Genomic DNA, 23,700 nt, shown 5'->3' with positions numbered 1-23,700 from the left:
GAATGATGATTCTCTAAAATTCTGGTAGAATTCCTCTGTTAAGCTCTCTGGTACACACACACACACTCTCTCACACACACACACACACATACACTTCTTCTAGAGAGACCACTGATAGGTTAACATTTTCCCCAAATATTTCCTTTGTATTTAGGTGTTCAAATTTACTGACATAAAGTTTTTCAGAATATCCTCTTTATAACTTGACAATTCCTTCTGCATCTTAAGTTACACTCCAATTTCAATCCCCAGCTTTGTTCAGGGGCTGATGGCACTTCTGTCCTCTCTTGTATTTCTCACCTCTCTACTTGGATCCTGAATCCCTTATCCAGTGGCACAAATTGCCCACCCTCTGGCCATTTTCCAATCTGCTTGCCTAATGCCTGCGTGCTGACTAAACTTGGATTTCCTACAACTTTGCCACCCCCTTAGGGAACCCTGTCACATCCGTTACCTGAAGCAGTGAATCTCACAGCAGTCTTCAGGTTGAACCACCTCTGAGAAGCATGAGCCCTCTGGAGCCAGCTCATGAAGTATCAACCCTTTTCATAGAGTCTCTTTCATCCCCAGGAATAAGCAGTAACCTGCTATTTTTAATTTTCTCTCTTTCCCGGGCTTCCCCCATCATGCATACTGAAAGTAGATGGGCATGGCTTGGAAATAAAAACCAATCCAGCTATGATGCATTTTCTGTGATTCACTCAAATGGCTGATACCAGGTATGAAACCCTGATGCTTACAGCACTGCTTTCCTTGCAGGTCACCTCATCACATGCTTCTTTTCAGCCTGGACCACTTTGCTTTCTCCTGCTACCCACAGAGTTGTCTTGTCTGGAAGCTAGATTGGACCAATGCTCAGCCTGCCCTGACCATCCTGGCCTGTGGGTCTTGAGAATGCATGCAACCCCTGTGGATGCTCTGTGGCTCTTTTCCTTATCCAGAGGATGAGCTTCCTTCCACAGAGTTCAGAGCAGTAACTCTACATTCCAATCCTGGAGCTACCTAAGCCTTATCCCTTGTTTTCTGCTCCACTGTCTTGGCCATACTCACCATGGAAGTAAGCTCTCCTTGAAATCTATCTTTCTACCCTCTCTTTTTTAATATCTCTATTTTCCCTTAAGACACTCTATTGTCCACTGAATGGTTGAAATCACTCCAGCTTCTAGGACTCTGTTTCTTTAATGGAGTCCTCTTCCCTTGTCTAGGGTCCATCTAATTGCACTAAGACTCCATATCATTGGGACCTGCCATCCCCAGAAAACTGTCTTCTTGTAGTCCCCAATCAGAGTCCTGTCTTCCAGCCAAGCCAGACATCCCAGGACCATATGAGCATTCATGGTCTCTTTTCACTTCCTCTAATGTTTATGGTGCTGTCACCAGATTTATACTTACCCGAGACACATTTATTGAGCACCTACAATGTGCCTAACTCTAATAAGCACTAGAGATAGGCAAATGAAAAAGAGACTTGAAACCTGCACAGAGTTAAGTATGTGGTTGTGGAGATGGACAAGCTCAGTCATCTTCCATCCTGGGAGTAGCAATGTGTGAGGAAGGTGGAGAGGAAGGGCAGCCTAGGAGGGAGGAGGGGTCTCACAGGGAAGATTTCCATATTTAATGAGGTCAAGGTGAGACCCCGAAATAGGGAAGAGCTGAATTGGAAAAGACGATAGAGGGCAGGATAATCAGGCAACATTACTGTCAGGCTTATGGTGAGAAACTCCAGTTAGAATCAGAATTAAGCTGAAATCTGAGGGCAGTGTAGGGCTTATGAAAAGTTAAAAGCAAGTAAAGATAGGAAAAAGGATGCTCTAACTATATAATAGGCAAAGAAATTAATATCCAGAATATATGATAAACACCTGAAAATCAACCAGATAAAACAAGCAACACGATAAAAAACAGAACAAAACAAACAAAAGTTGGCAAAGAGTAGAATGGTCACTTCATTCAAGAGGAAACTTAAATGGTCAATAGAATATTAAAAAGAAAGCCACCCCCCACCCCCAGTAATCTGGGAAACATTGTTTACCTGACATATTGGTAAAAATAAAACATCTACAATACCAAATGCTGAGAAATATGAAGAAGGAAGTATAGTTATCTTATATTGCTGGCAGTGGGTATAAATTGATACAATCACTTTGAAGAATAATTTGACAGTTTCTGATAAAAATGAAAATACACATATATTATAATCCAGAAACCTTACTTCTGGATATACTTGCACATATACACAGGGATGTTTGTTGAAATATTATTTGTAATAGCAAAAATAACTTAAATTCAATAGAAAAGTGGATAATTAAAATGTAGAACGTTCACATGATCAAAAACTAAAACAAAACTGTGAAAGATTGAGTTAGATTTAAATGTATGGGTGTTGGCCAATGTAAAAATCAACTTTGACTGGAAAAAATAAATAAGTTGCAGGCTAATTTAATACTGACTTTCACTTTTATAGGGTTAAGCTTCATTTTGTTTTATAAAACTCCAAATGATCCTGGAATTCAGAAATTTCTGAGAAAGTTTAATTTTGGGATACAAGTGTTTCTTTTTCTTTTATTTTCCCCATTCCCTCCCTCCCTCCCTCCCTCCCTTCTTCCTTCCTCCCTTCCTTGCCACCTTTTCTCCTTCCTTCTTTCTTTCTCATTTTTCTCCCTTTCTTTCTTTCTTTCTTTCTTTCTTTCTTTCTTTCTTTCTTTCTTTCTTTCTTTCTTTCTTTCTTTCTTTCTTTCTTTCTTTCTTTCTTTCTTTCTTTCTTTTCTTTCTTTCCGTGGCCATGGTGGGTACAGAGGTGGAGACTGGTGAGTGATTTGCCATAGAGGCGATATTCAACAGAGAATTGAGTTAAATATAGATTCACTTACATTTCAGAATTATAGGCTCTTTTTCATAGCAATCATTTCAAAATGCATCAAAGATTTGTGTTTGGATTACCCCCTGTTATCTTTTAAAAAACAGCTCATGAACATAAAATTGTTTAACGTTATTTGCAGTGCTGGGCAAATAAAAAAATAACTTTGTCTTAAATTTATGATAATTAATGAAAAAGAAAACATAGGAGAAAGATCAAATTTTTATAAAAAAATACAATATTTACCCTATTTTATGTGAAATGATTTAGCTTGGTCAATTTCTAAGTTTCCTTCTCTTCCGATGGATATCAAATTTCTTGAAACATCTTTCAGCCATTCCACTCCAGAGAGACCATACTGGATCTTTTCATTAGTCATGGAGGAAAGAGTCTAGGCATTTGCTTCCATGGGTCAGCAGCCTGGGGAGATGAAGACTCATATCACATCTTTCTGCAGGATATCAGAGTGCAAAACAGTGTCTGGTATTTGTATAATTGTTTTTAAAGATCACTAGATTGGGGTGACAAAGTCTTCAGAGAGAACCTGCCAGAACCCTCTCTTAAGTATATGTGCACTACTTATGAACTTAGCCAAGAAAAATACAAACAAGATTAAAGGGTAGCAATTTATAATAATTATAGAAATTATTTTAGTCAATCAACTAATCAGGAGATATTTGACCACCACTGCCTTTTGAAAAAGAAAAAGAATGAACAATTGCTAAATACTTACAATAAGCTGAGATTTCTCAAAAAACTAAAAATAGAACTTCCATATGACTCAACAATTCCACTCCTGGATATATATCTGAGAAAAACAAAAACACAAAAAAACTAATTCGAAAATATACATGTACCTCAGTGTTCATAGCAGCACTATTCACAGTAGCCAAGATATGGAAGCAACCTAAGTGTCCATCAACAGATGAATGGATATAGAAGATGTCATATATATCTATACACTGTAATATTACTGGGCCAAAAAAAAAATGAGATTTTGCCATTTACAACAACATGAATGAACTTGAAGGGCATTATGCTAAGTGAAATAAGTCAGACAGAGAAAGACAAATACTGTATGATATCACTTATATGTGGAATCTAAAAAATACAACAAACTAGTGAATTTCACAAAAAAGATGCAGGCTCACAGATATAGAGAACAAACTAGTGGTTACCAGTGGGGAGAGGTGTGAGGGGCAATAAAGGGGTAGGGAATTTTAAAAAAGGGTTACTATGAGATTTTATGAAATCATGTACATAAAACTTTTGAGAATTGTAAAGCACTATACAATTTAAAGAATATTTCATTCAATGAAAAAAAAAGTCCTTATGGTAAGCTAAGTCCATTAAATGTGACCACATTTAATTTTCCTCAAAGCAATCATACTAAAAAAGGGTAATTATCTCATTTTATGTCAAAGAAAACAAAGTTCAGAGTGGTTATATAGGTTATTCAAGGGAATGCATCTGAAACCGTGCCCCATTTACACTGTACTGGTCTCCCCACAGAACAGAGGAATGCATAGGGCTCCTCCTGAGATTCATCATCTAGTTGGAGAGACAGACAGAAACCGTCACTTGAAGCAATAAGTGACAGGAGCCACCCATAGCCTGATTCCAAAGCAGGAAACATTAATGTAATCAGGGTGCTCAGGAATGTGTGCAGGAGGGAAGCCATATCTGACATTGATCCAGATTAGGACTTTGCATACATGGATTTGTTCTCAAATGTAGATGATGTAAGCTTACAGAATCAATACTTTCAGGCCATATTCCAAAGTACTGTTTCATACTAGGTATGAAAATTGGCAAAGAATTATATACTCTATCCATTAGCCTCATCATTAATATTGCTTTTCTTTTCTTTCTTCTTTGCCCCCAAAACAGTGTTTGCATAATTGAGATCTGATCCATATTTGAAAAGAAGCTTCTTGAAGCTTGATTTAAAGATGTATGTCATAATGTAAAGCAGTCTGATGCTAATTCAAATATTAGCATAACTGTATACATGCCACACATTTCTGGAGAAGGTTAATATGAAAAATATTAATATAATTATTTAAAACTGTTTCTATTGGACTCACAGACATAGAGAACAGATTTGTGGTTGCCAAAGGGGAGGGATGAACTGGAGGTTTGGGATTAGCAGGTGCAAATTGTTATATATGGATAAACAACCAGGTCCTACTGTATAGCACAGGGAACCATATTCAGTATCCTATGATATACCGTAATGGAAAAGAATATTTATTTTTAAAAAGAATGTATACATATGTATAACTGAATCACTTTACAGAAGGAATTAACACAACATTGTAAATCAACTGTACTTCAATTTAAAAAATAAATAATTAAAAATAAAACTGTTTTTAAAATCAAGGTAGAAGAATGTATTCTACCTGTCAGTGATGGTCCCTCTAGCTCTGGACTGAGGCTTCTCTCAATTTCTTATTCTCAGTAGGACTTTCAGTGATAATTCAAAATTGCCATCAGAGCTATACTGAAAAATGAATTGTGGGAGTGTCATCACAGCCTCACAAAAGTGATTCAATGGTCATTCTGAGAGCTTTCCGAGGAAGGCCTTGTTTTTTTTTTTGTTTTTTTTTTTTAACATTTTTATTGGGGGTATAATTGCTTTACAATGGTGTGTTACTTTCTGCTTTATAACAAAGTGAATCAGTTATACATATACATATGTTCCCATATCTCTTCCCTCTTGCGTCTCCCTCCCTCCCACCCTCCCTATCCCACCTCTCCAGGCGGTCACAAAGCACCGAGCCAATATCCCTGTGCCATGCGGCTGCTTCCCACTAGCTATCTACCTTATGTTTGTTAGTGTGTATATGCCCATGACTCTCTCTCGCCCTGTCACAGCTCACCCTTCCCCCTCCCCATATCCTCAAGTCCGTTCTCCTGTAGGTCTATGTCTTTATTCCTGTCTTACCCCTAGGTTCTTCATGACATTTTTTTTTTCTTCTTAAATTCCATATATATGTGTTAGCATACGGTATTTGTCTTTTTCTTTCTGACTTACTTCACTCTGTATGACAGACTCTAGGTCCATCCACCTCATTACAAATAGCTCAATTTCATTTCTTTTTATGGCTGAGTAATATTCCATTGTATATATGTGCCACATCTTCTTTATCCATTCATCCGATGATGGGCACTTAGGTTGTTTCCATCTCCGGGCTATTGTATATAGAGCTGCAATGAACATTTTGGTACATGACTCTTTTTGAATTATGGTTTTCTCAGGGTATATGCCCAGTAGTGGGATTGCTGGGTCATAGGGTAGTTCTATTTGTAGTTTTTTAAGGAACCTCCATACTGTTCTCCACAGTGGCTGAACCAATTCACATTCCCACCAGCAGTGCAAGAGTGTTCCCTTTTCGCCACACCCTCTCCAGCATTTATTCTTTCTAGATTTTTTTGATAATGGCCATTCTGACAGGTGTGAGATGATATCTCATTGTAGTTTTGATTGGCATTTCTCTAATGATTAATGATGTTGAGCATTCTTTCATATGTTTGTTGGCAGTCTGTATATCTTCTTTGGAGAAATGTCTATTTAGGTCTTCTGCCCATTTTTGGATTGGGTTGTTTGTTTTTTTGTTATTGAGCTGCATGAGCTGCTTGTAAATTTTGGAGACTAATCCTTTGTCAGTTGCTTCATTTGCAAATATTTTCTCCCATTCTGAGTGTTGTCTTTTGGTCTTGTTTATGGTTTCCTTTGCTGTGCAAAAGCTTTGAAGTTTCATTAGGTCCCATTTGTTTATTTTTGCTTTTATTTCCATTACTCTCACAGAAAGGATCTTGCTGTGATTTATGTCATAGAATGCTCTGCCTATGTTTTCCTCTAAGAGTTTGATAGTTTCTGGCCTTACATTTAGGTCTTTAATCCATTTTGAACTTATTTTTGTGTATGGTGTTAGGGAGTGATCTAATCTCATACTTTCACATGTATCTGACCATTTTTCCCAGCACCACTTATTGAAGAGGCTGTCCTTTCTCCACTGTACATTCCTGCCACCTTTATCAAAGATAAGGGGTCCATATATGCGTGGGTTTATCTCTGGGCTTTCTATCCTGTTCCATTGATCTATCTTTCTGTTTTTGTGCCAGTACCACACTGTCTTGATTACTGTAGCTTTGTAGTATAGTCTGAAGTCAGGGAGCCTGATTCCTCCAGCTCCTTTTTTCGTTCTCAAGATTGCATTGGCTATTCGGGGTCTTTTGTGTTTCCATACAAATTGCGAAATTTTTTGTTCTAGTTCTGTGAAAAATGCCAGTGGTAGTTTGATAGGGATTGTATTGAATCTGTAGATTGCTTTGGGTAGTAGAGTCATTTTCACAATGTTGATTCTTCCCATACAAGAACATGGTATATCTCTCCATCTATTTGTATCATCTTTCATTTCTTTCATCAGTGTCTTATAATTTTCTGCATACAGGACTTTTGTCTCCTTAGGTAGGCTTATTCCTAGATATTTTATTCTTTTTGTTGCAGTGGTAAATGGGAGTGTTTTCTTGAATTCAATTTCAGATTTTTAGTCATTAGTATATAGGAAAGCCAGAGATTTCTGTGCATTAATTTTGTATCCTGCAACTTTACCAAATTCATTGGTTAGCTCTAGTAGTTTTCTGGTAGCATCTTTAGGATTCTCTATGTATAGTATCATGTCATCTGCAAACAGTGACAGCTTTACTTCTTCTTTTCCAATTTGGATTCCTTTTATTTCCTTTTCTTCTCTGATTGCAGTGGCTAAAACTTCCAAAACTATGTTGAATAAGAGTGGTGAGAGTGGGCAACCTTGTCTTGTTCCTGATCTTAGTGGAAATGCTTTCCGTTTTTCACCATTGAGGATGTTGTTGGCTGTGGGCTTGTCATATATGGCCTTTATTATGTTGAGGAAAGTTCCCTCTATGCCTACTTTCTGCAGGGTTTTTATCATAAGTGGGTGTTGAATTTTGTTAAAAGCTTTCTCTGCATCTATTGAGATGATCATATGTTTTTTCTCCTTCAATTTGTTAATATGGTTTATCACAATGATAGATTTGTGTATAGTAAAGAATCCTTGCATTCCTGGAATAAACCCCACTTGATCATGGTGTATGATACTTTTAATGTGCTGTTGGATTCTGTTTGCTAGTATTTTGTTGAGGATTTTTGCATCTATGTTCATCAGAGATATTGGCCTGTAGTTTTCTTTCTTTTTGACATCCTTGTCTGGTTTTGGTATCAAGGTGATGGTGGCCTCGTAGAAGGAATTTGGGACTGTTCCTTCCTCTGCTATATTTTGGAAGAGTTTGATAAGGATAGGTGTTAGCTCTTCTCTACATGTTTGATAGAATACGCCTGTGAAGCCATCTGGTCCTGGTCTTTTGTTTGTTGGAAGATATTTAATCACAGTTTCAATTTCAGTGCTTGTGATTGGTCTGTTCATATTTTCTATTTCTTCCTGATTCAGTCTTGGCAGGTTGTGCATTTCTAAGAATTTGTCCATTTCTTCCAGATTGTCCATTTTATTGGCATAGAGTTGCTTGTAGTAATCTCTCATGATTTTTTTTATTTCTGCAGTGTCAGTTGTTACTTCTCCTTTTTCACTTCTAATTCTATTGATTTGAGTCTTCTCCCTTTTTTTCTTGATGAATCTGGCTAGTGGTTTATCTATTTTGTTTACCTTCTCAAAGTACCAGCTTTTAGTTTTATTGATCTTTGCTATTGTTTCCTTCATTTCTTTTTCATTTATTTCTGATCTGATTTTTATGATTTCTTTCCTTCTGCAAGCATTGGGGTTTTTTTTGTTCTTCTTTCTCTAATTGCTTGAGGTGCAAGGTTAGGTTGTTTATTCGTGATGTTTCCTGCTTCTTAAGGTGGGCTTGTATTGCTATAAACTTCCCCCTTAGAACTGCTTTTGCTGCATCCCATAGGTTTTGGGTCGTTATGTCTCCATTGTCATTTGTTTCTAGGTATTTTTTAATTTCCTCTTTGATTTCTTCAGTGATCACTTCATTATTAAGTAGTGTATTGTTTAGCCTCCATGTGTTTGTATTTTTTACAGATCTTTTCCTGTAATTGATATCTAGTCTCATGGCATTGTGGTCGGAAAAGATACTTGATACAATTTCAATTTTCTTAAATTTACCAAGGCTTGATTTGTGACCCAAGATATGATCTATCCTGGAGAATGTTCTATGAGCACTTGAGAAAAATGTGTATTCTGTTGTTTTTGGATGGAGTGTTCTATAAATATCAATTAAGTCCATCTTGTTTAATGTATCATTTAAAGCTTGTGTTCCCTTATTTATTTTCATTTTGGATGATCTGTCCATGGGTGAAAGTGGGGTGTTAAAGTCCCCTACTATGAATGTGTTACTGTCGATTTCCCCTTTTATGGCTGTTAGTATTTGCCTTATGTGTTGAGGTGCTCCTATGTTGGGTGCATAAATATTTACAATTGTTATATCTTCTTCTTGGATCGATCCCTTGATCATTATGTAGTGTCCTTCTTTGTCTCTTCTAATAGTCCTTATTTTAAAGTCTATTTTGTCTGATATGAGAATTGCTACTCCAGCTTTCTTTTGGTTTCCATTTGCATGAAATACCTTTTTCCATCCCCTTACTTTCAGTCTGTATGTGTCTCTAGGTCTGAAGTGGGTATCTTGTAGACAGCATATATAAGGGTCTTGTTTTTGTATCCATTCAGCCAATCAGTGTCTTTTGGTGGGAGCATTTAGTCCATTTACATTTAAGGTAATTATCGATATGTATGTTCCTAATCCCATTTTCTAAATTGTTTTGGGTTCGTTATTATAGGTCTTTTCCTTCTCTTGTGTTTCTTGTCTAGAGAAGTTCCTTTAGCATTTGTTGTAAAGCTGGTTTGGTCGTGCTGAACTCTCTTAGCTTTTGCTTGTCTGTAAAGGTTTTAATTTCTCCATTAAATCTGAATGAGATCCTTGCTGGGTAGAGTAGTCTTGGTTGCAGGTTTTTCTCCTTCGTCACCTTCAGTATGTCCTGCCACTCCCTTCTGGCTTGTAGGGCTTCTGCTGAGAGATCAGCTGTTAACCTTATGGGGATTCCCTTGTGTGTCATTTGTTGTTTTTCCCTTGCTGCTTTTAATATGCTTTCTTTGTATTTAATTTTTGACAGTTTGATTAATATGTGTCTTGGTGTATTTCTCCTTGGATTTATCCTGTATGGGACTCTCTATGCTTCCTGGACTTGATTAACTATTCCCTTTCCCATATTAGGGAAGTTTTCAACTATAATCTCTTCAAATATTTTCTCAGTCCCTTTCTTTTTCTCTTCTTCTTCTGGAACCCCTATGATTTGAATGTTGGTGCATTTAATGTTGTCCCAGAACTCTCTGAGACTGTCCTCAGTTCTTTTCATTCTTTTTTGTTTATTCTGCTCTGCAGTAATTATTTCCACTATTTTATCTTCCAGGTCACTTATCCGTTTTTCTGCCTCAGTTATTCTGCTATTAATCCCATCTAGAGTACTTTTAATTTCATTTATTGTGCTGTTCATCGTTGCTTGTTTCATTTTTATTTCTTCTAGGTCCTTGTTAACTGTTTCTTGCATTTTGTCCATTCTATTTCTAAGATTTCGGATCATCCTTACTATCATTATTCTGAATTCTTTTTCAGGTAGACTGCCTATTTCCTCTTCATTTGTTAGGTCTGGTGCATTTTTATCTTGCTCCTTCATCTGCTGTGTGTTTTTCTGTCTTCTCATTTTGCTTATCTTACTGTGTTTAGGGTCTCCATTTTGCAGGCTGCAGTTTCGTAGTTCCTGCTGTTTTTGATGTCTGTCTCCAGTGGCTAAGGTTGGTTCAGTGGGTTGTGTAAGCTTCCTGGTGGAGGGGACTAGTGCCTGTGTTCTGGTGGATGAGGCTGGATCTTGTCTCTCTAGTGGGCAGGTTCACCTCTGGTGGTGTGTTTTGGGGTGTCTGTGGCCTTATTATGATTTTAGGCATCATCTCTGCTAATAGGTGGGGTTGTGTTCCTGTTTTGCTAGTTGTTTGGTATAGAGTGTCCAGCACTGTAGCTTGCTGGTCGTTGAGTGAAGCTGGATGCTTGTGTTAAGATGGAGGTCTCTGGGAGATTTTTGCCGTTTGATATTATGTGGAGCTGGGAGGTCTCTTGTTGACCAGTGTCCTGAAGTTGGCTCTCCTACCTCAGTGGCAGAGCCCTGACTCCTGGCTGGAGCACCAAGAGCCTTTCATCCACATGGCTCAGAATAAGAGGGAGAAAAAGTAGAGAGAATTAGTAGAAGTATGAAGAAAGAAAGAAGGAAAGGAGGGAAGGAAGGAAGGAAGGAAGAAAGAAAAAAAGAAAGAAGCAAAGAAGGAAAGAAGGCAAGAAGGAAAGAAAGGAGGGAGGGAGGGAGGGAGGGAGGAAGGAAGGAAGGAGGGAAAGAAGGAAAAAAGACAGACAGAAAGAAGATACAGTAAAATAAAATAAAGTATAATAAAGTTATTGAATTAAAAATATTTATTTACAAAAAAAAGGGGACGGATAGAACCTTAGGACAAATGTTGGAAGCAAAGCTATACAGACAAAATCTTACACAGAAGCATACACATACACCCTCACAAAAAGAAGTAAAGGGGAAAAAATCATAAATCTTGCTCTCAGAGACCACCTCCTCAACTTGGGATGATTCGTTGTCTAAAGGAGGGAAGGAAGGAAGGAAAGAAAGAAAGAAAGAAAAGTATAATAAAGTTATTAAAATTAATTATTAAGAAAAAAAATTTTTTTTAAAACCATGGACGGATAGAACCCTAGGACAAATGGTGGAAGCAAAACTATACAGAGAAGATCTCATACAGAAGCATACACATACACATACACAAAAAGAGGAAAGGGGAAAAAATCATAGATCTTGCTCTCGAAGCCCATCTCCTCAATTTGGGATGACTCGTTGTCTATTCATGTATTCCACAGATGCAGGGTATATCTAATTGATTGTGGAGCTTTAATCCGCTGCTTCTGAGGCTGCTGGGAGAGATTTCCCTTTCTCTTCTTTGTTCTCACAGCTCACAGGGGTTCAACTTTGGATTTGGCCCTGCCTCTGCGTGTAGGTCGCTGGAGGGCGTCTGTTTTTTGCTCAGACAGGACAGGGTTAAAGGAGCCGCTGATTCGGGGGTCTGGCGCACTCAGGCCGGGGGGGGGAGGGAGGGGCACCGCGTGCGGGGCAGCCCCGCGGCGGCAGAGGCCGGCGTGACGTTGCACCAGCCTGAAGTCCGTCGTGCGTTCTCCCGGGGAAGTTGTCCCTGGATCCCGGGAACCTGGCAGTGGCGGGCTGCACAGGCTTCCCGGAAGAGGGGTGTGGAGAGTGACCTGTGCTCGCACACAGGCCCCTTGGTGGCGGCAGCAGCAGCCTTAGCATCTCCCGCCCGTCCCTGGGGTCCGTGCTTTTAGCCGCGGCTCGCGCCCGTCTCTGGGGTCCGCGCTTTTAGCCGCGGCTCGTGGCCGTCTCTGGAGTTTCTTTAAGCAGCGTTCTTAAACCCCTCTCCTCGCGCACCAGGAAACAAAGAGGGAAGAAAAAGTCTCTTGCCTCTTCGGCAGGTGCAGACTTTTCCCCGGACTCCCTCCCGGCTAGCCATGGTGCACTAACCCCTTCAGGCTATGTTCAAGCCGCCAACCCCAGTCCTCTCCCTGCGCTCCGACCGAAACCGAAACCCGAGCCTCAGCTCGCAGCCCCGCCCGCCCCGGCGGGTGAGCAGACAAGCCTCTCGGGCTGGTGAGTGCCGGTCGGCACCGATCCTCTGTGCAGGAATCTCCCCGCTTTGCCCTCCGCACCCGTTGCTGTGCACTCCTCCGTGGCTCCGAAGCTCCCCCCTCTGCCTCCCGCAGTCTCTGCCCGCGAAGGGGCTTCCTAATGTGTGGAAACTTTTCCTCCTTCACAGCTCCCTCCCACTGGTGCAGGTGCCGTCCCTATTCTTTTGTCTCTGTTTTTTCTTTTTTTCTTTTGCCCTACCCAGGTACGTGGGGAGTTTCTTGCCTTTGGGGAGGTCTGAGGTCTTCTGCCAGCGTTCAGTAGGTGTTCTGTAGGAGTTGTTCCACGTGTAGATGTATTTCTGGTGTATCTGTGGGGAGGAAGGTGATCTCCGTGTCTCACTCTTCCGCCATCTTCCCTTGAGAACCGGCCTTGGTTTTTAAATGCTGGTTTCATGTTGGTATCTCTTCAGTACTATAAAGCTAAAGAATAAAAACTCTTATGTGGGTTTGTGAGTGGAACTGGCTGGTCAGGTGATGGCTGGGCTTGTGAGGAATAATGAAAGGCCAGCTTGAGGAGCAGAGTTTACACATCAGCTTTCTAGATAGTTCAGAAGACAGACAGAATCTGAGGGTCTACAGCCAACATGTCTAGGAAGATTTTCACAAGCCAAAATAAACTCCTGAGAAGGCCAGGAAGTAAGTCAAGGAGGACTTGTATCTCCAGTGTCACAGAAGACAAAATTCCAAATTTCAAGAAGGTGAGACCGATTAGTTGCAGCCCCAGGAGCAGAAGCAGTGGAGTGGAACCAACTCTAAGTTGGACAGCATTATTTTTTTCCCTCTTCTGTGTGTCCTGTTGGTTCTGTAGATACTGGGGATGTAGTCCTGCATATGCTCAATATAATTCCAAATTCCACGTAATAAAATCTCTGAAAGAGAACTGGATGGGGTCTCCCTTTGGAATTTCTCATTGTAGACCTTTAGTCTCTACTGGGTGATTTAGTTCAAGTTTGGCTTGGGTATATACCCTGATAGATATTGTAATAGTGTTTGGCAGAGAGTATGGAGAAATCACTTGTATTTTTTCTAAACATTCCAAGATAGCAAGGTTCATTGAGAGGTTGAGAATGAGTGAATAGAATGGACTGAGGCATCCTGGGTCAGTTCTGCAAGATGGTAATAAGGTGGTTAATGCCTACAGGCATTAGACAGATCTAGTGCCAAGCCCAGCTCTGTAACTTTGGGCAAGTTACTTAAATGCTCTGAATCTGCTTCTGTATAAAACCAGAACAATGATGCCTAACTCACAAATAGTATTAGGAGGAGTCAGTGAACTAATTTCTGTAAGTCATCTTTCACTGTGGCCCATTGTCTGAATTCAATAAATGGCATGTGCTATGATCATGTTGTCAGTTATGAGAATTGGGACGGTCTGCAGGTGGCCTCATTGCAGTACACTTTGTGATCAGAAAAGAATCTTTGCTCAAGTGATGCCCACATTGATAATATCCTCTTCTCAACTATCGTCCCTATTTCCTCCACCATGGGGCTGGGACTGCTTTGCCAAGCCCTCTCCACGTGCTACACAAGAGTTAGTTAGACACAAGAGGTCTGAGTTGGACCAGTGGGGCAGTTACATGACACATAAAATGAGAGAAACCTAGAAGAGAGAGGTCATCAGTGTTCGAGGGCCTTGCTAATCCACATGTGTGGTTCATGGACCAGCAGCAGGAGATACCTGGGAGCCTGATCCTGGATCAGAATCTACATTTTACCCATATCCCCTTGTGATTCACGCTGTCAGTAAGGTTTGAGAAACACTGAGGAAGTTCCCCCAAGCAATCAAAATTAGGTGCCTGGACCATAATAGGTGATAAAAGCCATGAGGGTGCTGGAATGGGGTTAAGTATTACAGGGAGATGACCAAAGTAGAATTTTGTGAGAATCTACCTCTTTTTAAAGCACAGGCACAGAAACAAAACAAAACAAAACAAAACAAAACTATCTAATCCAAACATCAATTGAGATCAAACATGAGCCAATAACTAGTTTTTTAAACTTTTCAATATTCATATAATTCAGTGCAAGTCTGCATGGCAAATATAATATTTAGTATCAAATGGCATGTGTTCACATCTTCCTAGCACACTAAATTTACTTCCCAATTAAAATTTCAAATTTCATTTAAACAAACCAGAGTGCCTTCCAAACACGTTATACTGACTCTAAGGAACTGTACTCTGTGACCCAGTTCATCAAAACGCACTTGAAAAATTGTCTGGAACTCTCAGACCAATGCTATGCATTCAGGCTTTTATTTTCTTCCTTCTGTCTTTTCTCTTCCAAGGCTTGACTCACAACCACTTGAGATAGAGCTAAAGCTGACAGAGAAAGTAAAAATCCTCTCCTTGCCTGGAGGAAATGCCTGGCAGAAGATTTCCAAACTGCTCTGTCATCAAAGCTAAACTTAACCTTGTTCAGGAAAAGGTCCCTTAACTTTCAAACCAACTCCTTGTCAGGCCCATTCAGCGTGCAAAGTACAATGTTGGGGGAAGGAAAAAGGAAGAAAAAATAGCAATGAATGCATTTCAGTTTGAGGTTATTGAGACTTGAAATGATGACTTCTCATGTTTGGCAATGACATTAAAGTTAAATATCTTGGTTCACGGGCACTGACTACTTCCTTCATCTCCATTAATCTTTGCTCAGTTTTGAAATACACCACTTTCTGTCTCCAGCAGTGAAAGGAAATTTTCCCAGGGTTATAATTGCTTTTCAGTGTGTCTTTTTTCATGTTATTTTATTGCTAAAGATTTCCTTCAAAATGGGAGATATTTAGTGAACACAATACAGTGTATTTTCCTGCTCATGAATAATTTGAAGGGATGGGCATGGGAAAAATGGAAACTGAATTTATCTGACCGTGACAGATTTGCCAACTCTGAACACAACTCAAACTTTATTGATGCTTTTAAATTACAGTACCGAATACCTGGACATGTCCATGTAAACTTTATAGCATTTTATAGCTTCAGAGTTACAGCCAACGTTTGCTTAAGAATCACAATGGTAATTCAGGATGAGCAAGAAGAGTGTTTTACAAGGAAAAGTAGAACATTCTGAAGCATTTTGCCTGGAACATGCTTTTATTTTTAGCCTGTCCCAAAAAAATCATTGTCTAGAGGCTTGAAGTGTCTCAAAATATCATTATATTTGAGTGCCTGGTGGGTCATTTCTCAGAGTCCTGAAGATTATATTTGATAACAGATGGGTAAACTCTCTGGACCACAGAAACAATTGGTGGAATAAATTGTCTGGTGTAACCTATCCCTTCATCTATCTTGACAAGCAAACATTCTCTAGAGTTTGATCCAGTAAATTATACCCAGGATTTTTATTGAGTTCTAATAAAGGTGGCCTTTCCAAAATTGAAATCTGATAATCTGAGGATCTCAGAATAATTAATACTTATCTGCATGTATTAAACTGTCTTCTCTCTAGAACCATAGCTGGAATCAATTTTGCTTGAGTAAGAGCATACAAACAAATGACCAAAAGGGCCAGATTTGGGAGTTAGCCCTGAACTCTGTCTGGTTCCCTCCCTTCAGTGAGAAGACACATAAGCCAAGCCATCCATCTCAGTTACAGAGAAACTCCTGGTAAGGGGAGGGCACTCATACCACTTATTGGCCACCTCTACGTAGTTCCCATCCCCCAAATACAGAAAGCCAGACCAAGAGTGGCCTAGCAATAAATTAAGGAGGATAGTCATTGGGAACTGAAAATGTTTTTACTTCTCAGTTTTAGGATTCAAATTTGTGTAGTCTCAAAACATAATTTCCTTACTTTACAGAGGCCTAAGGATAATCATAATTATAATGTTATAGTTAATACGTAAGTTAATACGTATAATTAGTATATTTCACCCCATTGATTGAGCACGTCATATGTGCCAACCACTGTTTTGTCTCTTGGTGGCTCATAATACTCCTCATTTGTCACAACTCCTCTTTGGAGAACAGACAACATCAGCTCTATTTCCAGAGAGGAAACTACTGCAAAGAAAAGGAAATGGATTTGCCTGGATTCACCAAGTTGGTCTGTAGAATGACAGACTGTACAAGCAGGGCGTTAGGACCCAGAGCTTGGGCCTTTTCATCCTGCTTCACACTCCAGACCTGTCAGAGCTTGGACACTCAGACTAACAGTCAGGTTCCCCTCCATGTGTCAAGGTTCATGCCCAACACTCTCAGAGACTTGGGTTTTCTACCTATGAACGAGGGTGTCTAAGGTTAGACCAGGTACATTGGCTTCCCAGCCAATACCTGTGTGGTGCTGATAACTGTGTCCTCATCTGTCAGACAATCACCGTTATGACTGTCCTACATGCCTGAGATGCTTTTTTCCAAAGATCAAGTAAAGTTTGTATTTGGAAATTGTACACATATAAAAATAATAATGATGATTCATCAAATTCTCTTCAGTCACTCACAGTCTTTTTATTTTTTTTATTTTTAGTTGAAGTATAGTTGATTTACAATATTGTGTTAATTTCTGGTGTACAGCAAAGTGATTCAGTTATATGTGTACAGCAAAGTGATTCAGTTATACATATATGTATGTATGTATATATATATATATCTCAATACATTCTTTTTTTAATATTCCTTTCCATATGGTTTATAATAGGATATTGAATATAGTTCCCTGCAAGCACTCACAGTCTTGATTTCCCTCCCCTGTGTGACTTGGGCAAACAACTCTCTTTAGTGTTGCCCAGAGAGTTCCAATTTTTGAGAACTGCTCAGTTCCTACCCATATTTTTAATCTCAATTTAAGACTGTCCTCTATTTATCTAAAATTCTACTTAACATACAATGATTGAACAACCGATCTGTGATCATCACTGGGAACAGCAATGACAGTAGAAAGATAAGTAAGACATGGTCCCCCCTCACAAAAGCTGGGGGTCAGATGTGTGACAACGTCATGAAAACACAAGCCCATCACTGTGACAGTTCCTCCTAGGGAGGGACATATGGGACAGTAAAGACCCCAAAAGGAGAAAGTGGTTCTCTCTGCCTGGAGGGATCAATGCATGCTTATGGGAGCAACTGCATTCTGTACAGGGAGCAGGGGCTGATGGGTGAGCAAGAGGAAGGCAACGCAGGAGATATTCAGGACAGAGTCACATATGGAGGGACACAGAGCGGTGACACAGTGTTCCCTGAAAGCTGCCAGGAATTTGGCAAGTGTGAGCACAGACTGAGCAGTAAGGAATGTCCAAAGGAAAGTGACCAAGAGTCTGATTGTGAAGAGATATACAGAAGCAAGGAACTAAAGTTTCATTCTGAAGGCATGGGGAGTTACATTCCTCAGGTCAATGGAATATTTCTTTTTTGCTGAATATAGTGCTCATTGCTCACCTCTCTTTTGGCAATTATGAATGCATCTCCAAGCCATTGCTTTGGAGAGGTAGGTGTGAGGCATGCTCACCAGTCTCCTCCCTTGGCTGCCTTGCCAAACCTCGACAACTCAGCATTTGGCTTGCTGCCTGTCTGGCAAAACAGACCTGGTTCAGGAATTCCCCAGAGCTGGATGAATAAGACATGGCCAGAAAGATTAGTGAGTGATTCAAACCTCAAGCACAGCAAAAAACAAACAGTTTTGTCTGGGTCTTGAAAGAATCTGTGTTCTGAAAAGAGAGATCCCACTCAGATAACAGGTATGGACTCAAAGAGGGCTAAAAATGCTTGACAGAAACTCTCTGGTAATTAAGCAGCACCCAGTAACAACTGAGCACAGGTGGCTTGCGGAATCTTGGTCGAGCCCAGGGTCAGGCTGAAGCTCCTGCTGTGGGAACTCTGAGTACGAACCATTACACTAACAGGGAACCTCAGACCTCAGGGAATATTCATCACAGTGAGGTGTCACAGAGTTCCTCATCTCAGCATGAAGACCCAGCTCTACCCAATAGCCTACAAACTCCAGTGTTGGAAGCCTCAGGCTAAACAACCAGTAAGACAGAAACACAATCCCACTCATAAACAGAAAAAAAAAAAATGAGATGGCAAAAAAAAAATGTCACAAATGAAGGAGCAAGGTAAAAATCTACAAGACCAAATAAATGAAGAGGAAATTGGCAATCTACCTGAAAAAGAATTCAGAGTAATGATAGTAAAATTGATCCAGAATCTCAGAAACAGAATGGAGGCATGTATTGAGAAAATACAAGAAATGTTTAATAAAGATCTAGAAGAACTAAAGAACAAATAAATAGAGATGAACAACACAATAACTGAAATAAAAATACACTAGAAGGAATCAATAACAGAATAACTGCGTTAGAAGAACGAATAAGTGAGCTGGAAGACAAAACAGTGGAAATGACCATCGAGGAGCAGAATAAAGAAAGAAAAGAATTGAAGACAATCTCAGAGACCCCTGGGACAACACTAAACACACCAATATTCAAGTTATAGGGGTCCAAGAAGAAGAAAAAAAGAAAGGGTCTGAGAAAGTATTTGAAGAGATTATAGTTGAAAACTTCCCTGACATGAAAAAGGAAATAGTCACCCAAGTCCAGGAAGCACAGAGAGTCCCATACAGGATAAACCCTAGGAAAAACACACCAAGACACATACTAATCAAATTAACAAAAATTAAATTCAAAGAAAAAATATTAAAAGCAGCAAGGAAAAAACAAAAATAATATACAAAGGCATCCCCAAAAGGTTATCAGCTGATTTTTCAGTGGAAACTCTGCAGACCAGAAGGGAGTGGCAGGATATACTTAAAGTGATGAAAGAGAAAAAACTACAACCAAGATTATTCTACCCAACAAGGATCTCATTCAGATTCAATGGGGATATCAAAAGATTTTCAGATAAGCTAATGCTAAGAGAATTCATCACAACCAAACCAGCTTTACAACAAATGCTAAAGAAACTTCTCTAAGCAGGAAACACAAGAAAGAAAGAGACCCACAAAAACAAACCCAAAACAATTAAGAAAATGATAATATGAACATACATGTTGATATTAACCTTGAATGTAAATGAATTAAATGCCCCAACCAAAAGACATAAAGTGGCTGAATGGATATAAAACAAGACCTATATATATGCTGTCTACAGGAGACCCACTTCACACCTAGGGACACATACAGACTGAAAGTGAAGGGATGGAAAAAGATATTCCATGTAAATGGAAATCAAAAGAAAGCTGGATTAGCAATACTCATAGCAGATAAAATAGACTTTAAAATAAAGACTGTTACAAGAGATAAGGAGGGACACTATGTAATGATCAAAGGATAAATCCAAGAAGAAGATATAACAATTATAAATGTTTATGCAACCAGCATAGCAGCACCTCCATACATAAGGAAAATGTTAACAACCATGAAAGGAGAAATCAACAGTAACACAATAATAGTAGGGAACTTTAACACACCACTTACACCAATGGACAGATCATCCAAAATGAAAATAAATAAGGAAACACAAGCTTTAAATGACACAATAGACCAGATAGATCTAATTGACATTTATGGAGCATTCCACCCAAAAGTGGCAGAATACACTTTCTTCTCAAGTGCACACAGAACATTCTCCTGGATAGATCACATCTTGGATCACAAATCAAGCCTCAGAAAATTTAAGAAAATTGAAATCATATCAAGCATCTTTTCTGACGACAATGCTATGAGACTTGAAATCAATTACAGGAAAAAATCTGTAAAAAGCACAAATACATGGAGGCTAAACAGTGCACTACTAAATAACCAAGAGATCACTGAAGAAATCAAAGAAGAAGTTTAAAAATACCTAGAAAAAAATGACAATGAAAACGTGATGACCCAAAGCCTATGGGACACAGCAAAAGCAATTCTAAGAGGGAAGTTTATAGCAATTCAATCTCACTTCAAGAAACAACAAAAATCTCAAATAAACAATCTAACCCTACAATTAAAACAACGAGAGAAAGAAGAACAAAGAAAACCCAAAGTCAGTAGAAGGAAAGAAATCATAAAGATCAGAGCAGAAATAAATGAACTAGAAACGAAGAAAACAATAGCAAAGATCAATAGAACTAAAAGCTGGTTCTTTGAGAAGATAAACATAATTGATAAACCCTTAGCTAGAATCATCAAGAGAAAAGGGAGAGGACGCAAATCAATAAAATTAGAAATGTAAAAAGAGAAAACACACCTGACACTGCAGAAATACAAAGGATTATATAAGAGACTACTACAAATGACTATATGCCAAAAAAATGGACAACCATGAAGAAATGGACAAATTCTTGGAAAGGTACAATTTTCCAAGATGGAACAAGGAAGAACTAGAAAATATAAACAGATCTATCAGAAGTAATGAAATTGGAACTGTAATTTAAAATCTTCCAACAAACAAAAGTCCAGGACCAGAGGGCTTCACAGGCAAATTGTGTCAAACATTTAGAGAAGACTTAACCCCTATCCTTCTCAAACTCTTCCAAAAAATTGCAGAGGGAGAAACAATCCCAAGTTCATTCTATGAAGTCATCATCACCCTTATACAAAACCTGAAAAAGATATCACAGAAAATGAAAATTATAGACCAATATCACTGGTGAACATAGATGCAAAAATCCTCAACAAAATACTAGCAAACAGAATCCAACAACACATTAAAAAGATGATACACCATGATCAAGTGGGATTTATCTCAGGGATGCAAGGATTCTTCAATATATGAAAGTTAATCAAAGTGATACACCACATTAACAAATTAAAGAATAAAAACCATATGATCATCTCAATAGATGCAGAAAAAGCTTTTGACAAAATTCAACACCGATTTATGATAAAAACTCTCCAGAAAATGGGCATAGAGAGAACCTACCTCAACATAACAAAGGCCATATATGACAAACCTACAGTAAGCATCATACTCAATGGTGGAAATTCTGAAAGCATTTCCTCTAAGATCAGGAAGACGACAAGGATACCCACTCTCACCACACTTATTCAACATAGTTTTGGAAGTCCTGGCCATGGTAATTAGAGAAGAAAAAGAAATCAAAGGAATAAAAATTGGAAAAGAAGAAGTAAAAGTGTCACTGTTTGCTGATGTCATGATACTATACATAGAAAATCCTAAAGATGCCAGCAGAAAACTACTAGAAATAATCAATTAACTTGGTAAAGTTGCAGGATACAAAATTAATGCACAGAAATCTCTGGCATTCCCATACATCGACAATGACAAATCATAATGAGAAATTAAGGAAACACTCCCATTTACCATTGCAAAAAAAAGAACAAAACACCTAGGAATAAACCTGCCATAGGAGGCAAAAGACTTGCTCAGAAAACTATAAAACACTGATGAAAGAAATCAAAGATGACATAAACAGATGGAGAAATATACCATGTTCTTGAATTGGGAGAATCAATATTGTGAAAATGACTGTACTACCCAAAGCAATCTACAGATTCAATGCAATCTCTATCAAACTACCAATGGCATTCTTCAAAGAATTAGAACAAAAAATATTACAATTCGTATGGAAACACAAAAGACCCAGAATAGCCAAAACAGTCTTGAAAAAGAAAAATGGAGTTGGAGGAATCAGGCTCCCCAACTTCATACTATACTACAAAGCTACAGTAATCAAGATAGTATGGTACTGGCACAAAAACAGATCACTGGTACAGGATAGAATGCCCAGAGATAACCCATACACCTATGAAAAAGGAGGCAAGAACATACAATGGAGAAAAGACAGCCTCTTCAACAAGTGGTGCTGGGAAAACTGGACAGCTACATGTAAAAGAATGAAATTAGAACACTACCTAACACCATACAAAAAAAATAAACTCCAAATGGATTAAAGATTTAAATGTAAGACCAGACACTATAAAATTCTTAGAGGAAAACATAGGAAAAACAGTCTTTGACATAAACCACTGCAAGATCGTTCTTGATCCACCTCCTAGAGTAATGGAACTAAAAACTAAAATTAAAAAATGGGACTTAATTAAACTTAAAAGCTTTTGCACAACAAAGGAAACCATAAACAAGACAAAAAGACAACTCTCAGAATGGTAGAATATATTTGCAAATGAAGAAAACAGACAAAGGATTAATCTCTAAAATATGCAAACAGGTCATGGAGCTCATTATATAAAACACCAAACAATCCAGTTAAAAAGTGGGTGGAAGACCTAAATAGACATTTCACCTAGGAAGACATACATATGGCCAAGAGGCACATGAAAAGATTCTCAACACCACTAATTATTAGAAAAATACAAATCAAAACTTCAATGAGGTATTACCTCACTCCAGTCAGAATGGCCATTATCAAAAAATCTAGAAACAAATGCTGGAAAGGGTGTGGTGAAAAGGTAACCCTCCTGCACTGTTGGTGGGGATGTAAATTGATACAGCCACTATGGAGAACAGTGTGGAGGTTCCTTTAAAAGCTAAAAATAGAACTACCATACTACCCAGCAATCTCACTACTGGGCATATACCCTGAGAAAACCATAATTCAAAAAGAGTCATGTACCACAATGTTCATTGCCACTCTATTTACAATAGCCAGGACATAGAAGCAACCTAAGTGTCCATTGATAGATGCATGGATAAAGAAGATGTGGTATATATACACAATGGAATATTACTCAGCCATAAAAAAGAATGAAATAATGCCATTAACAGCAACATGGATGGACCTACAGATTATCATACTAAGTGAAGTAAGCAAGACAGAGAAAGACAAATATTACATGATATCCCTTATAGGTGGAATCTAAAATATGACACAAATGAACTTACTTATGAAACAGAAACAGGCATAGAAAACAGACTTGTGGTTGCCAAGGGGGAGGATGGGTGGGGGATGGATTTGGAGTTCGGGACTAGCAGATGTAAACTATTATATAGAGAATGGATAAGCAACAAGGTCTTACATAGAGCCCAGGGAACTATATTCAATATCCTGTGATAAACCATAGTGGAAAAGAATATGAAAAAAAAAATACATCTCTTTATAATGTCTTATGACTTACCATCTGAGATAGATATATACACACATTCATACATACATATATATATTTT

General features: G+C 38.6%; 1 protein-coding gene across 2 annotated transcripts in view; it reads left to right on the top strand.

Moving 5' to 3' along the window:
- The window catches only part of CNTNAP5 (contactin associated protein family member 5), a gene marked incomplete at both ends in the record, with an annotated part of 877,051 nt that overhangs the window by 181,859 nt on the left and 671,492 nt on the right, over window positions 1-23,700 (top strand). The window lies entirely within an intron of this gene.

Source organism: Leucopleurus acutus (assembly GCF_964270905.1).
Source record: "Leucopleurus acutus genome assembly, chromosome: 6".
NCBI lineage: Eukaryota > Metazoa > Chordata > Mammalia > Artiodactyla > Delphinidae > Leucopleurus > Leucopleurus acutus.
The sequence above is the reverse complement of the archived record's forward strand: the minus strand, read 5'-3'. Positions and strand labels throughout refer to the sequence as shown.